Below are 12,966 nucleotides of genomic sequence, written 5' to 3'. Positions count from 1 at the left end.
GATTATGAAAACAAAGGGGGTCATTATGACCCTGGCGGATGGCGTTAATATGGAGGAAAGCACTGCCAACAGGCTGGCGGCACTTTTCTTCATATTAAGACATTGGCGGTTTGGCTCAAGCCAAACTGCCAATGTACCACACTGTCCACCACGGCGGCAACGTCCAAAGTCTCCAGCCCGGCGGCCATCACTAGCCCGCCTGCAGGATTATGACCCCTCCTACCACCATGGTTTTCGTGGCAACCGTACCGCCACAAAAACTGTGGCGGTAGGCACTATCAGTGACAGGGAATTCCTTCCCTGTCACTGATAGGGTCTTACACGCCCCCTCTCCACGTTTCGCCCCCACCCCTGCACCTCCCAGACCCCCCCTTCATTCACACATGCACACACACATTCACACACTCCTTGGCACATTCATCAGTGCATGCAGACATCCATTCACACACACATCCACACACACTTACATAAATACAAGCAGACATGCATTCAAACAACACAGCATACGTGCACACACATACAAAACGCAACACACACCCGCATTCACTCACGCACAGACATACACACACACACACACACACAACACCCCCCACTCCCGTCCCCTGTCGGAGCACCTGACTTACCTGTTGTCAGGGGGTCCTCTGGCAGGAGACGGGCGCTGCTGTCAGCAGCAGCGTCCGCCAGCAGAACATTGCCAGGCCATATCATAGGTCATGATACGGTCTACAGCGGTCTACTGGCGTGGTGCTGCTGCTGGCAGCAGCGCCACCTTACCGCCATCCGCTGGCATGGCCTCAGCCGGATTTCCGTCATCTTTCTGGTGGAAATCTGGCTGTGGTCATAATGGGGTGGATGGCTGGTAGCCGTGGCAACGGTCTTTTGGCAGCAATCGCCGCGGCGGTAGGCGGTTTTTACCACCAGGGTCAAAATGACCCCCAAAGTCTCTTTATATAGAAAACATAAGACACAAAATCATAAGAATCCAGTCAGTATTGTGTATGATATAGTGTATGCCAATTTGTCATGAGAAAGAGTGGGAATTGTACTGCGCGCCTATTAGGTGCCTTACCGTAAAAGAATGGCCTTTGAAATGTTACTCCCCAGGAGCCGTGTCTCCATCGGTAAATTATCCCTAATGTCACTGTGGTGGCTTTTCAGCAAGATGGTGAACACTTGCGCTGGTGAGCAGCACCGTATTAGCCAGAAGGGTCTGCTCGAGTTGAAGCCAATGACTGGGGAACTCCACGCGGCTTCGGGGCTGGATCCGCAGTCCGGGCAGACAAGGGAAAGGCTGCAGGTAGTCCGGGCACAGCATCTTATACGCGGTTCGCAGGGCCATCTAGGCCCAAGGCAGGACAAAATAAGCACCCACTGTGCTGACTGCGAACGGGAGTCGTGCACTCAGGTAGTTTGATCAAGCAAGCCAGGAGGCGCTTCCTCTGGCAGCTCTGTTAGGCAATGTCTCCCCGTATGTAGTCCTTGCAGCAGCATGGCACTCGCATGGATGCACAAAGTGCTTGATGCAGCAATCTTGCACCCACGAGGAAAATCAGATGACACGTGCTGACTCTGTTGCTGGTTGAAGTGCTTCTCAGAGCGGTGAGCTGATGGACACACGGTGTGCCAGAATCAGCTGGTCCCAGTGATTTACAAGATATTACATGCACCTGAGACCTCAGAAGAAAAACAGGGGTAGGCTAGCAAGCCTGTGGCATCTCTCTGGGGATGTCTTACAATTTCTTCTTGGCAGGGCAGCTCAGCAAGACAGACAGCAGTCCCAGGGGACAGTCAAGCTCAACAGCCTTTACTCCAGCAGAGTTTCTTCTTGGCCCAGCACTGTATTAATCTTGTGGGGCAAGAGAGCCCGTACTTATGCAGGAAAAGTGCATTTGAAGTGGAGACTGACTACAAAATAATTCTTGTGAAGTGCACAGAACCCCCTTTCAGGTCAGTCGCAGCTCCAGGCAGCCAGTGGGAGGTAATCAGCCCCATTCTCTGAACTCTAGTCCTTACCCTTTGAGGTATTAGTCCTTCCCAAACTCCTCCCAAGGAAGACCCATCAGTATGCAGATGAATGTAGATGTGGCTGAGTATTATGTATTGTGGGTGTCTGAAGGGAATTCAGAAGTGTAGCTGCCACCTAGCCCAAACCAGACATGTATTGGATATGGGCTGTAGGCACACAGGGCAGAAAGTTCAGAGAAATGTTCACCTTCTAAAAGTGGCATTTCTAAAATAGTAATGATAAATCCGACTTTACCAGTAAAGAGAGTTTATTACTACCATTCTAATGGTACTAAATATGATGAAGCTACTACTCTCCTATCAGGAATTACAGCTTAAAGATTTTATAAGGAATTCCCAATGTTGGCCCATGAGAGGGGCAGACCTCACAGTAATAAAAAATGACATTGGGAGCTTTTCATTACTAGGTCTTGAAAAACTTAAACGTACATGTCCAACCTTTTGCTTACATGGCACCATGTCCTATGGGCTACCTAGGGCCTACCTCAAGGGTGACGTATAGTTAAGAAAAGGGAAGTGCTGGGCAAGAGGTTTTAAATGCCAAGTCGGGTGGCAGTGAGACTGCACAGTGGCAGGCCTGAGACATGTTTACAGAGCTACTTAAGTCAGTCAATGCTGCAGGCCCACTAGTAGCATTTAATTTACAGGCTCTGGGTATGTGGTATACCACTCTACAAGGGACTTACAGTTAAATTAAATATGGTAATTGGTGTATCCATAATGTTACCATTTTTTAGGGGAGAAGCACATGCACTTTAGCACTGATTAGCGGTGGTAAGGTGCTCAGAGACCGAAGGCCAACAAAAGATATAGCACCAAAACAGGAGGTGAAGGCAAAAAGTCTGGGGTAAAACCATCCTAAGGATGCTAGATCTAACAAGAAAACCTAATCCCCTCATTTGTAAAACTTTATCAGTCTCTTTCTTAAGGGAGATTTGCATCATCCAACACAGGATTGCTTAGTAACGTAGATGACCTGATTGAATAGCCAGAAAAAGCATTGCTTACTGTGGCCTTGGATATGGACTTTGATAGGCACAGGTGGTGTTTTTTTTTAATGCACTTGCAAGTTATGATTTTCTAATAAAGTATGTTAGCATGATTCATAGCTTGGTGATTAATCCTAAAGACTGCACCCAAAAGATGGATCTTTATCTGACTGTGTCATGCTTGGAAGGGACACATGTTAAGATTGTCCATTGCACCAATCCTTTTTCTTTTTGCAACTTCTGGAAAAATTAAGACAAAACAAAGGAATTTGTGTACTTATAGTACATGATTTATAAGGTGGATGTTGATGATATTTGCCTGCTCCTATCCAGCCTCAAAAACCTGATTCAAGGAACTTTATTTAAAAGATGTGTCTAATTTTAAAAGTGCTTCTGGATATAAAGTGAACAAACAAAAAAACATATGCCACTGTCAAAATGGCTGTTTTATCCAAGAGAAAACCAATGTTCATCACCAAGGTCAAGTAGTAAGTAGTATGTTTATTCTCAAGATGCCTTATCCACCACCATTCTCTCCAGCCCTTCTAGATTCTGGTTATACTAATCACATGATGCATGGAACTCACCTTATATCATAATATTCTATATGTGGGGGTTCCTTAGCACATGCTAGATTACCAAACATCTTCCACTTGTTCAGAGGATAAATAAATCTAACATTAATGTGATAATGCAGCAAACTGTACCCCAAAAAAGTTTTGCACACAAAATAGATTTACATTACTATGCACACTGAAATAAGTAACATCTAGTGTATATTGAAAAATATGTACAGTGAGGAAAGTGACATATAGGGTAAATACGCAAGACTATTCTCAACTTTATGGAAGGATTCAAATTTTACATATCTGCTGACACAGCAGTAAATGTTTAGATCTCTTGAAAATTTCACAATTTTGCTTCTCTTCCTCTGATCAGAACATTTCTTTGCCAGCGCCTCTCCCTTTTACCCACTTTGCATGTTTTCCCCACTATCAAACACCATGACCTTTCTCCAGAACCCTGTTTAAGTTCCAAATTCCTGAGTCTCATGTCTTCACATCATTTGTAAACAATTAAAATACTAGGATTGTTCTTGAGTGTTTCGACCTTTCTTTCATGCAATTTGGGTTTCCGTTTAAGTCACCAACCCTCACTTTTGATATGATTCCTGCATGGTTCTTGTCAAACTTTTCTTTCATCTTTATCTATTCATACTTTCTCTGGCTGTCTTCTGATCCATTCACACCATTCTTATAATTAATTCATGAAGGAAATAAAATTGAATTGGGTTTCCAGCTCAAACAGATCTTTACCTGTGACAGAGTGTAGAGTCAATTTATATCTTTTCTTTCTCAATAAAAGAGTCTCTCTCTGCTTTTTCCATTGACTTTAAGTAGCTGTTTTTTCTCCTTGTGTACTCTTATACACCCCTCAATACTTCCATTGGCCTCTGGATGATAAAAAGCACACTTTCTTTGTATTTTTAATAAATCTTCTATTTCAGTCAATACTAGCTTTAACCCACTGTCGGTTAAAATTGAGCTTGGTAACCCTTCTCTACTAAAGACATCACTTAAAACTGTAATTGCTATCCAAGTTTCCACACTATTAACTATAAACTTTTCTGGCCATTTAGACTGTGTTATGTTAAGTTAATTTATATTGTGCATGAATCACCCCGGGAGGTGTATCTCGCTGCAGAGCACACAACATTATATGCCACGCAACCTGAATTTCTTCAATTATGGCTCAAAGTGCACTGCGATCTGACTAAAGATAAATCCTGGAAGTCTTTTCACATTATTTCTTTACTTCACTTTCATTAATTATTTAGTGTAGTACTCTTTTATCACATATCCAAGATATAATTTACAAAAATATTGTCTTTCATCTTCATTTATCAAAAAACTCATTTTTACAAAACTCAAAAAACATTTTGACATGTTAACCATAAAAACCTTTTACAATACAATCTATCTCAGTGTTACTACAAACATGATTATTTATATTCCCGCATCCGTCAATCCACTCTCTCACTCTCAAAGCACATCCTCCAACATACACTACCAGACCAATCCAAGCCACAGTACACATACACCAAAAATCACAACGAGAATATATTTTCTGCTTCAACCATTGTTGTGTTACAGACTGGTATCGTATCTAAAAAGCAGTCTACGCATGCTTTGGTAGAAAACAAATACTTCTGAATCCACCTTCTTCAGAACCAAACTTTAAATACACTGTGTTCTGGTTGGCAGTGGGGGATAATCTGAAATGATACATGGGTAATCTGAGGTCAGAACCACAAAATCCATACATAAACAAGTAATATCTGTCTGAATCCATTATCACCAGGCATCATCTGCTAAAGAAGAGTTAAGGGCCCATACTCCTTGTCTTACTCGTATTGATTCACTGGATCCATGCCAACATGTACTCAGATCGAAGGATAACCGTGTGGGATGTATATAGCAAAACAAATGCGGGTGAATTGAGACATTATAGGAGAAAAGAAGAAAAAGGGGTAAGAGTCAAAGTTGTATGTGCGCAGGCAAAAGTCAACTGCCGTGTTGTCTTATCCACCACCATTAGAACGCAAACCCTGAACTGCACTCATGCCAACCTTGGAGGTCTACCTGTATGTATATTTCGGTTTAAAGCCACCTTTCCATACTAATGCGATTGTCACTCTAGCAACTTTACTTTAGTCCAGTGACTTGTATTAAAATATTCTAGGTCTGCAAATACTTAGTGATCCTTCTGGCTTTATGCCTAGGAAGAAGGTGAATATTACCTCTATATTACTCTTCAGTATCCAACTGGCTTTACATATCAATTAATAATCTAATGTCCTTAACTACACATATTAAGGACCACAGAGAAATCCTGAAGAGAGAAAGAGGGGACTGCCCATAAACATCTCATTGTTAAGCTTTCTGCTCGGTCTGAGGCATGAGGGAGAAAACCTGCAGACTCTTACTAGTGCCCCACCCGGGAGGTAGGGTGGATGTTTGCGCTATGGTTATTGTATTGCTCACGGGTATATCTCTAAAGGTACACATGCCCTACTCTGCTGTCCTTTGCCCGAGTCATACCTGTCTTGCACACAAGGCGGCAAAAGGGCTTCCTTTCATGTCCATGTTGAATTCTAAATTAATCCAGATATACTGACCTGCAAACAAGGTCACTTGCCGGGCCATGCTCCACCTGCACCAAGACTCACTTCAACTATACACGTGTCAGAAATCTGAATTCCACATGGAAATACCATTATCCTAGTCGCCCTTCTGTTTAGATCAACTAACCTCATTCCGTCTAATATCCAAGTGATACTACTGTGTCACAGTGTGTTGGTAGGTGAGCAGCTACCCCAACATTTTCCACCGCTGCACTGCTCTATCTCTAGCAGGCAGCTTGGGGTTTCAAATGCTCATTGCTCACACAGACAAAGATCATAACTAATAATAGTGGTAGTTAGAAAAAAAGAACCCTCTAGACGCGGGCACTGAATTATTCCCTCAAAGAGATAATCCCCTGAGATGTGCTGAGCTTGTGCGGACTGCCACCATCTTGATGGTATATAGACAGCGCTCCTGGAACCTACACATGAATACGATTTGCTGGCGCTTTCTGTGGCTCTAACTATTGTTTCTAAAAATCCACGTTACATGCCCTTGCCTTGTAGTAGTCAACCTAATAGTGTGCCCCGGGTGGTCACAGGCTCTTGCCGTCCTGAAAAAGTAGACTGTCTTCCAGGGGCGGCTCCTCCATTAGGGCGGAGGGGCGTTGCCCCCCGCCAGTAGAGGCAGCTGCAAACGTTTTACCAAAAAACGATAACAACTATAAGGTAAAGGGGGCGCGGCCACAGGCTGTGACTGGCACGGAGGGGGAGTGCACAGCACTCCCCCTCACTGTGCATGTATGTTTGGCCGGCCGGCGGGCTGGAGAGAGCATGCACAGGCTCCCAGTCTGTCTGCGAGAGCCCTGGCTGGGCACTCCCAGCCAATCCTGACGCTGCTTTGAGGAGCTTCAGGATTATCTGCAGGCTGGGAACCTGTGCCTGCAGAGGAGAAATGGATGTGGTGTGGGGGCGGCGGCGAGAAAAATAAGTGTTTATTTTTTTATTTAATTTTTATTCCCCACCCTCTCTTCATAGTGCCATGTTGTTTCCTGTTTATATACACCCGCTCTAGCTGAGTATCGGCAGGCATATTCATTTAACCTGTCTGCATCTTTGAGCGCCATGTTGGCGGTCATTTTGTACTGCTTTTTACAACCAAGAAAGATAATATGAATGGCAAAAGCCAGTTCTGCAAGAGACCCCATACAGCCTTCAACTGATTTTATATATTTACTGAATTATTTATGGTCCAAGGGAAGTCCCAGCCAGAAGATTACAGCTGAGACGAGCAGCAGTGTTCAGGACAACTTATAATTTAGATAGTAATATCTCATTTGCAGAAGCCAGTAAAGCAATGCCAAAGTCCAATCGGCCAATCACCAAAGCTTGAACCAGAGTTTTTCTCTCCTCAACAGGCGCATTGTGTGAAAGCAAGTGCCTGTGATGTTCATGACCTGTTCTTTCATTTTGAGGGAGGGGCCCTGGGGCACCACTTTTCCCATCCCAATGTTACGCGATTTATATGAGCCCAGAGTGATAGTTTGGGTTCTGTTGGCTAGGAAATCGCCAAACCATTGTAGCGCTTTGCCATGGATTCCAATCTCCTGCAGCCTTTGAAGCAGCCTGGGATGAGACATGGTATCAAATGCTGCGGACAAGTTCAACAGCACAAGCAAAGATGAAATATTGGAATCTAGGAAACATCTTATGTGATCAGTAACGGCTATTAAGGCTGTCTCAGTACTACAGGAGTGTCTGAACCTGTATTGTGACTGGTCCAGAAGCTTGTTGACCTCTAGGTAACCCATAAGTTGTTTATTTATCAGTCCTTCCATCAACTTGCCCAATAAAGGATGCAGTCAAATCGGTCGATAGTTGGCAAGACCAGTAGGTGCCCTATTGGCCTTTTTTTTATTCAGTATGACCTTTGCCACTTTCCAGGTCAAGGGAATTTTCCCAGTGTTACTAGACAGTTTGAATAAAAAACATACAGCAGGGGCAAGCTGGTTAGATAGAATCACAGAAATCCTAAAGGAACACATATCTAGGGGAGATCCTGATTTAGCTGATGCAAGCTCTTTCTGAATTTGCTCAGGCGTGAAGACACTAAAATTGTCTAGTTTAGCAACACAGTTGAATGGTATAGATTGAAGTTGAGCTCCTCGCACACCGGATCAACCGAACTTAGAAAATTTTGATGAATCACGTTGATGTTCTCTTCGAAACAGTTGGCAAGAGAGTCAGATAGTGTTTGTGACATTTGTGTCTTGAGAGCAGGCACAGGGATTAATAAAAGCACTGAGCACTTTAAATAGCTCTTTAGAGGAGTTACCAGCCTGGCTGGTTAAAAATATAAGACTTCTGAGCTTTCTTGTTATTACGGTAATATGTCACTAAAGATGCTCTATGGATCAAGTGGATTGCTAGTCAGATGACATCGTCCTGCAGATGTAGCAGTAAAGTCAAATTCTTTACCAAAAGAGTCAGGAGTAACTTTCCGCCAGTATCTTGTCTCATTTATTTTTATCTTTTTCATATTTTCAGTCTCATAGGCCTTAGGAATCTGGAAATGGATAATGGGTGATCTGTCCAGAGTAAAGTTTGTGGGCTTCACAGGTCAGGGATGCAGAATTTGTAAAGATTAAATCCAAAGTATGTCCCGAAAAGTGAGGTTCATTCACTTTCTGATGCCGATCAAGCGTGGCTAAGTCTGCAATAAACTGTGTGACCTCCACATTCTGGGAATATTCCCCATGATAATTAAAATCTCCCAGTAAAAGTAACTGTTGAGATGCCACACATGGGTCGCAATATATTCTTTGAGACACTGATTAAACTCTTTTTTGGGTCCTGGCAGGTGGTACACTAAAGCGCCTCTCCAGCAGTCCTTTAGGGAGAGTTTGAGCTTAAGTACACATACTTCAGCCCATTCAGCATGTAATGTATCTATAAGTGACAGTTTAACAGTGTATTTAAAAGCAATAGCTATTCCACCACCTGACCTACCCTCTCCAGCCAGTCTAAATATGCAATAGTTGTCAGGGAGAGCCAGCGGAGTAGCTGGTCTAGAAGTAGAACTAAGTAGAACTAAACCAGGTCTCGGTAAGAAAACCAATCTTAGGTGCTAATGTGGAAAACAAATCCCAAAGTTCAATCTCATGCTTCTGCTTTAATAAGGGCCTAATATTACAGAGAAAGCTGTCTAAACACTTAGGAGCCTGGCAATGGGATGTAAGGGGAGTAATTGTCACAGTGTCCTTTCCTCAGGATCTGCACGTTGCTGAACAAAAGGCCCACCTTCCGGCGTCACCAACTCAGAAAGTTATTATAGCACAGAGTTATGATGAAGACAGTCGGGGGAAGGGAATTAGGGTAGGGAAAAGCAGGGAGAGAGATCTGAAAAGAAAAGGTTAGAACAAATATGCATTTACTCATTCATAGAAATATAACTCATCAATAGACCCTTGACTAAATGCGTCTCTGATATCTGATGGAGACGCCTTTTGAAAATAGGGCAAAACCCCTTCTTTGAATCATGGAACAAGAATAAACTATAACCTCAGAACCAAGAGATGGCAAGAGCTTTGGACTATGATCATCATTGAACAAGAATAAACTACGACCTCAGAACCAAGAGATGGCAAGAGCTTCGGACTATGATTATACTCAGAATATCAATCCTGTAACATCTATTCATTCAGAACATAAACCTTTGATCATGACCTAGAAAATCTCAAAGAATTAAATATGCTTTTCACATGTTATGCTTTCCAAAAAACAACGAAAACTATGATTTGGTTATCTCCAGAAATACTTTCACATTCACAACTATAAAGGCCTAAAGGTTTTAACTCATTGAACTTAAAGCGCTTTACTTATACCAGGAAGCGCTTTTACTTGTCTTGCCTGAAGCGCTACGCTCGTTATGCTAAGGGGGCGCTTTACTCATGTGGCCTGAATCACTTTGATTGTTGTGCCAAGAGCCTTTTACTCCTGTGGACTGAAGCGCTTGAATTGCCGTGCCAAGAGCGCATTACATCTGTGGAGTGAAGCGCTTGAATTGCCGTGCCAAGAGCGCATTACATCTGTGGAGTGAAGCGCTTGAATTGCCGTGCCAAGAGCGCTTTACACCTGTGGACTGAAGCGATTGAATTGCCGTGCCAAGAGCGCTTTACACCTGTGGACTGAAGCGATTGAATTGCCGTGCCAAGAGCAATTTACACCTGTGGACTGAAGCGCTTGAATTGTCGTGCCAAGAGCGTTTTACACCTGTGGACTGAAGCGCTTGAATTGTCGTGCCAAGAGCGCTTTACACCTGTGGACTGAAGCCCTTGAATTGCCGTGCCAAGAGCGCTTTACACCTGTGGACTGAAGCGCTTGAATTGTCGTGCCAAGAGCACTTTACACCTGTGGACTGAAGCGCTTGAATTGCCGTGCCTAGAGCGCTTTACATCTGTGAACTGAAGCACTTGAATTGTCGTGCAAAGAGCGCTTTACACCTGTGCTCTGAAACTCCTCTGATCGTCGCGCCAAGGCCGCTGTACTCTGGAAACTTAAAACACCTTGCTCGTTGTGCTAAGGGGTGCTTTACTTCTGGAAGTAATTACTTCCTCCAAAATTGAAGTCATCAAGGCCTCACCGCTACAAGTACGACCTACTCATTTTTTAATTCACCATGGAAACAAGGATACTTCGATTGGATGCCACTCTGCCATGCAGGAACTCTGCTCTTCTTCTGAGAATCCCCCACGAGGTCTGACTGCATAGAAGTCTTCAAAATAGTGAGCAATGTGCTTGGGTGTGGCTGGGCATTATAGGCCTGCCACACCCCAAGATGGCTGCTGCCTCTAAAAACATGGGAATTGTAGTCCCTTCATGGAATAGCACTGATAAGTGCATCTTGTCCACCAATTTCCTGAACCTGCAGCTTTATGAGCTTTGCCACAGGGCAGACGACACTGATGGCCACCTTTGGAGCAAGAGGGGATGACAAGTGGTGCGCAGAAAAGGCACAGATCCACGCAGAGGAGTTTTGGGCGGGACCAGGACCGCGCATGACCTTATTCCTGACAGTAATGTTTTGAGAAACTGTGGGAGTGGCAGTGAGCATATATTTATTATTATTAACCAGCAGTGTTGCCGAGCTTATGTCACTTGGTGCATCATGGAAACAATGAAATTTACAGTTTAGGCAGGCTAATGGGCCTTCTAATTGGAGTGGAAAAGGACCACTGCAAAGGGTACCTGAAGGAGTAAAGATTCTCAATAAGTTGTCCATTTTATAGAATTCTTCAAAAGAGTAGGTTATTCTAGTTAGATACCTAGCTTCCAAATTAAAAATGGCAGGGATCCTGGTGACGGTCGAGCGTGGACAGACACAAATAGGCTTGCCTTTTCTGCGCTTTTGGTGCGCTGCCACTATGCCCGCTGCGCACGTCAGCTGTGGGTCGGCACCAGCTTTAAGTAACTAGCCAGAAATGAGCAACTAGACTGCTGACTCTGCTACTGCCACTGCGATAATCAGGAAGTGAAACACTAAAAATGCTCTCTCTACTCAAACGGTACAGACCACAGTGGACCGGAGAGCTAAATGCGGTGCAAATTAAAAAGGTAACCAACTGTTTGTTCAAATGTGCAGAAATAAATCAAAAAGTGTAAGTTGTAAAGCAGTGATCTAATACAGTGGTTCCCAACCTGTGGTCCAGGGACCCCTGGGGTCCACAAACCCTCCTCAGGGGGTCCGCGACTGTTTAGAAAATTAAATAATATTACCAGATTAGGCCACAGCGTTTAGTAATGACTCCATGGGGGTGGGTCCAGATTCCAATAATGATTCAGTGGGGGTCCCCGGAGGCCAGTAATGATCAAGTGGGGGTCCACAGAAGACAAAAGGTTCGGAACCACTGATCTAATACATGTCTAACAAAACAATGGCATATTGCTATCCTTCTTTCCCCTTCATTGGTCCTTAAATGTCCAGTGCCACATTTTGTCAAAGTTTGTCTGGTGATTTCCTGGCAACCATAGGCTGCATCCTAGATGTACAAATGTTATCACTCCATAAACATTCAATACAGTCTCTAACTGTTCTCTCATAGTGGATATCTATACCCAGCTACCAAACATTCTGTCTCAATCTGGTCTTGGTCTTATTGATACCTAAGTGTCCATGATGTGCCATATTTATCAACATAACTATGACAGCACCAGTTTAGTAATATTGAAGATTAAACCTTCTTGTTCAAAAATACCCTATCTTACTGTTCAACACTTCCTACACTCCTGACTGTAACCAGTTTTACTTCCCTGTCCTGTCCTTATTTTACTAAATACCTTTGTCAAGATTTCCTCTTTGCCCACTGTGTCTTTCCTCTCATCTCCATGCATCAACACTTCCATTATCTCACATACTCTGATCTCGTTTTAGTTCTCCTAACTCATTATTACTCACTTCTTCATAATTACTGCCCTCCAATCTGGATGGGCAGTCTGCTACTTAATTATGTGCTCCTGGTAAATACACCTCATAAAATCAGATTCCTATAGTGATATGACCTACTTACAAATCTTGCTTGATGTAGACTGAATACCTTTATTGGTGAACACTTCCTACAAACTCCTGATCCATACCTACAAGGCACTACATAACATAGGACCGGCATACCTCAACCACGGCCTCGCCTTCTACGTACCCAACAGACAACTCTGTTCTTCCCAGCTCGCCCTCGTAGGTGTTTCCAAGATTGGGAAAAGTACAGCAGGAGGAAGATCCTTCTCCTACCTCCCAGCCCGGACATGAAACATGCTACCTTTCAACCTCAGGCA

This window comes from Pleurodeles waltl, chromosome 3_2, assembly GCF_031143425.1.
Source record: "Pleurodeles waltl isolate 20211129_DDA chromosome 3_2, aPleWal1.hap1.20221129, whole genome shotgun sequence".
In the NCBI taxonomy this organism is placed as follows: domain Eukaryota; kingdom Metazoa; phylum Chordata; class Amphibia; order Caudata; family Salamandridae; genus Pleurodeles; species Pleurodeles waltl.
The sequence above is the reverse complement of the archived record's forward strand: the minus strand, read 5'-3'. Positions refer to the sequence as shown.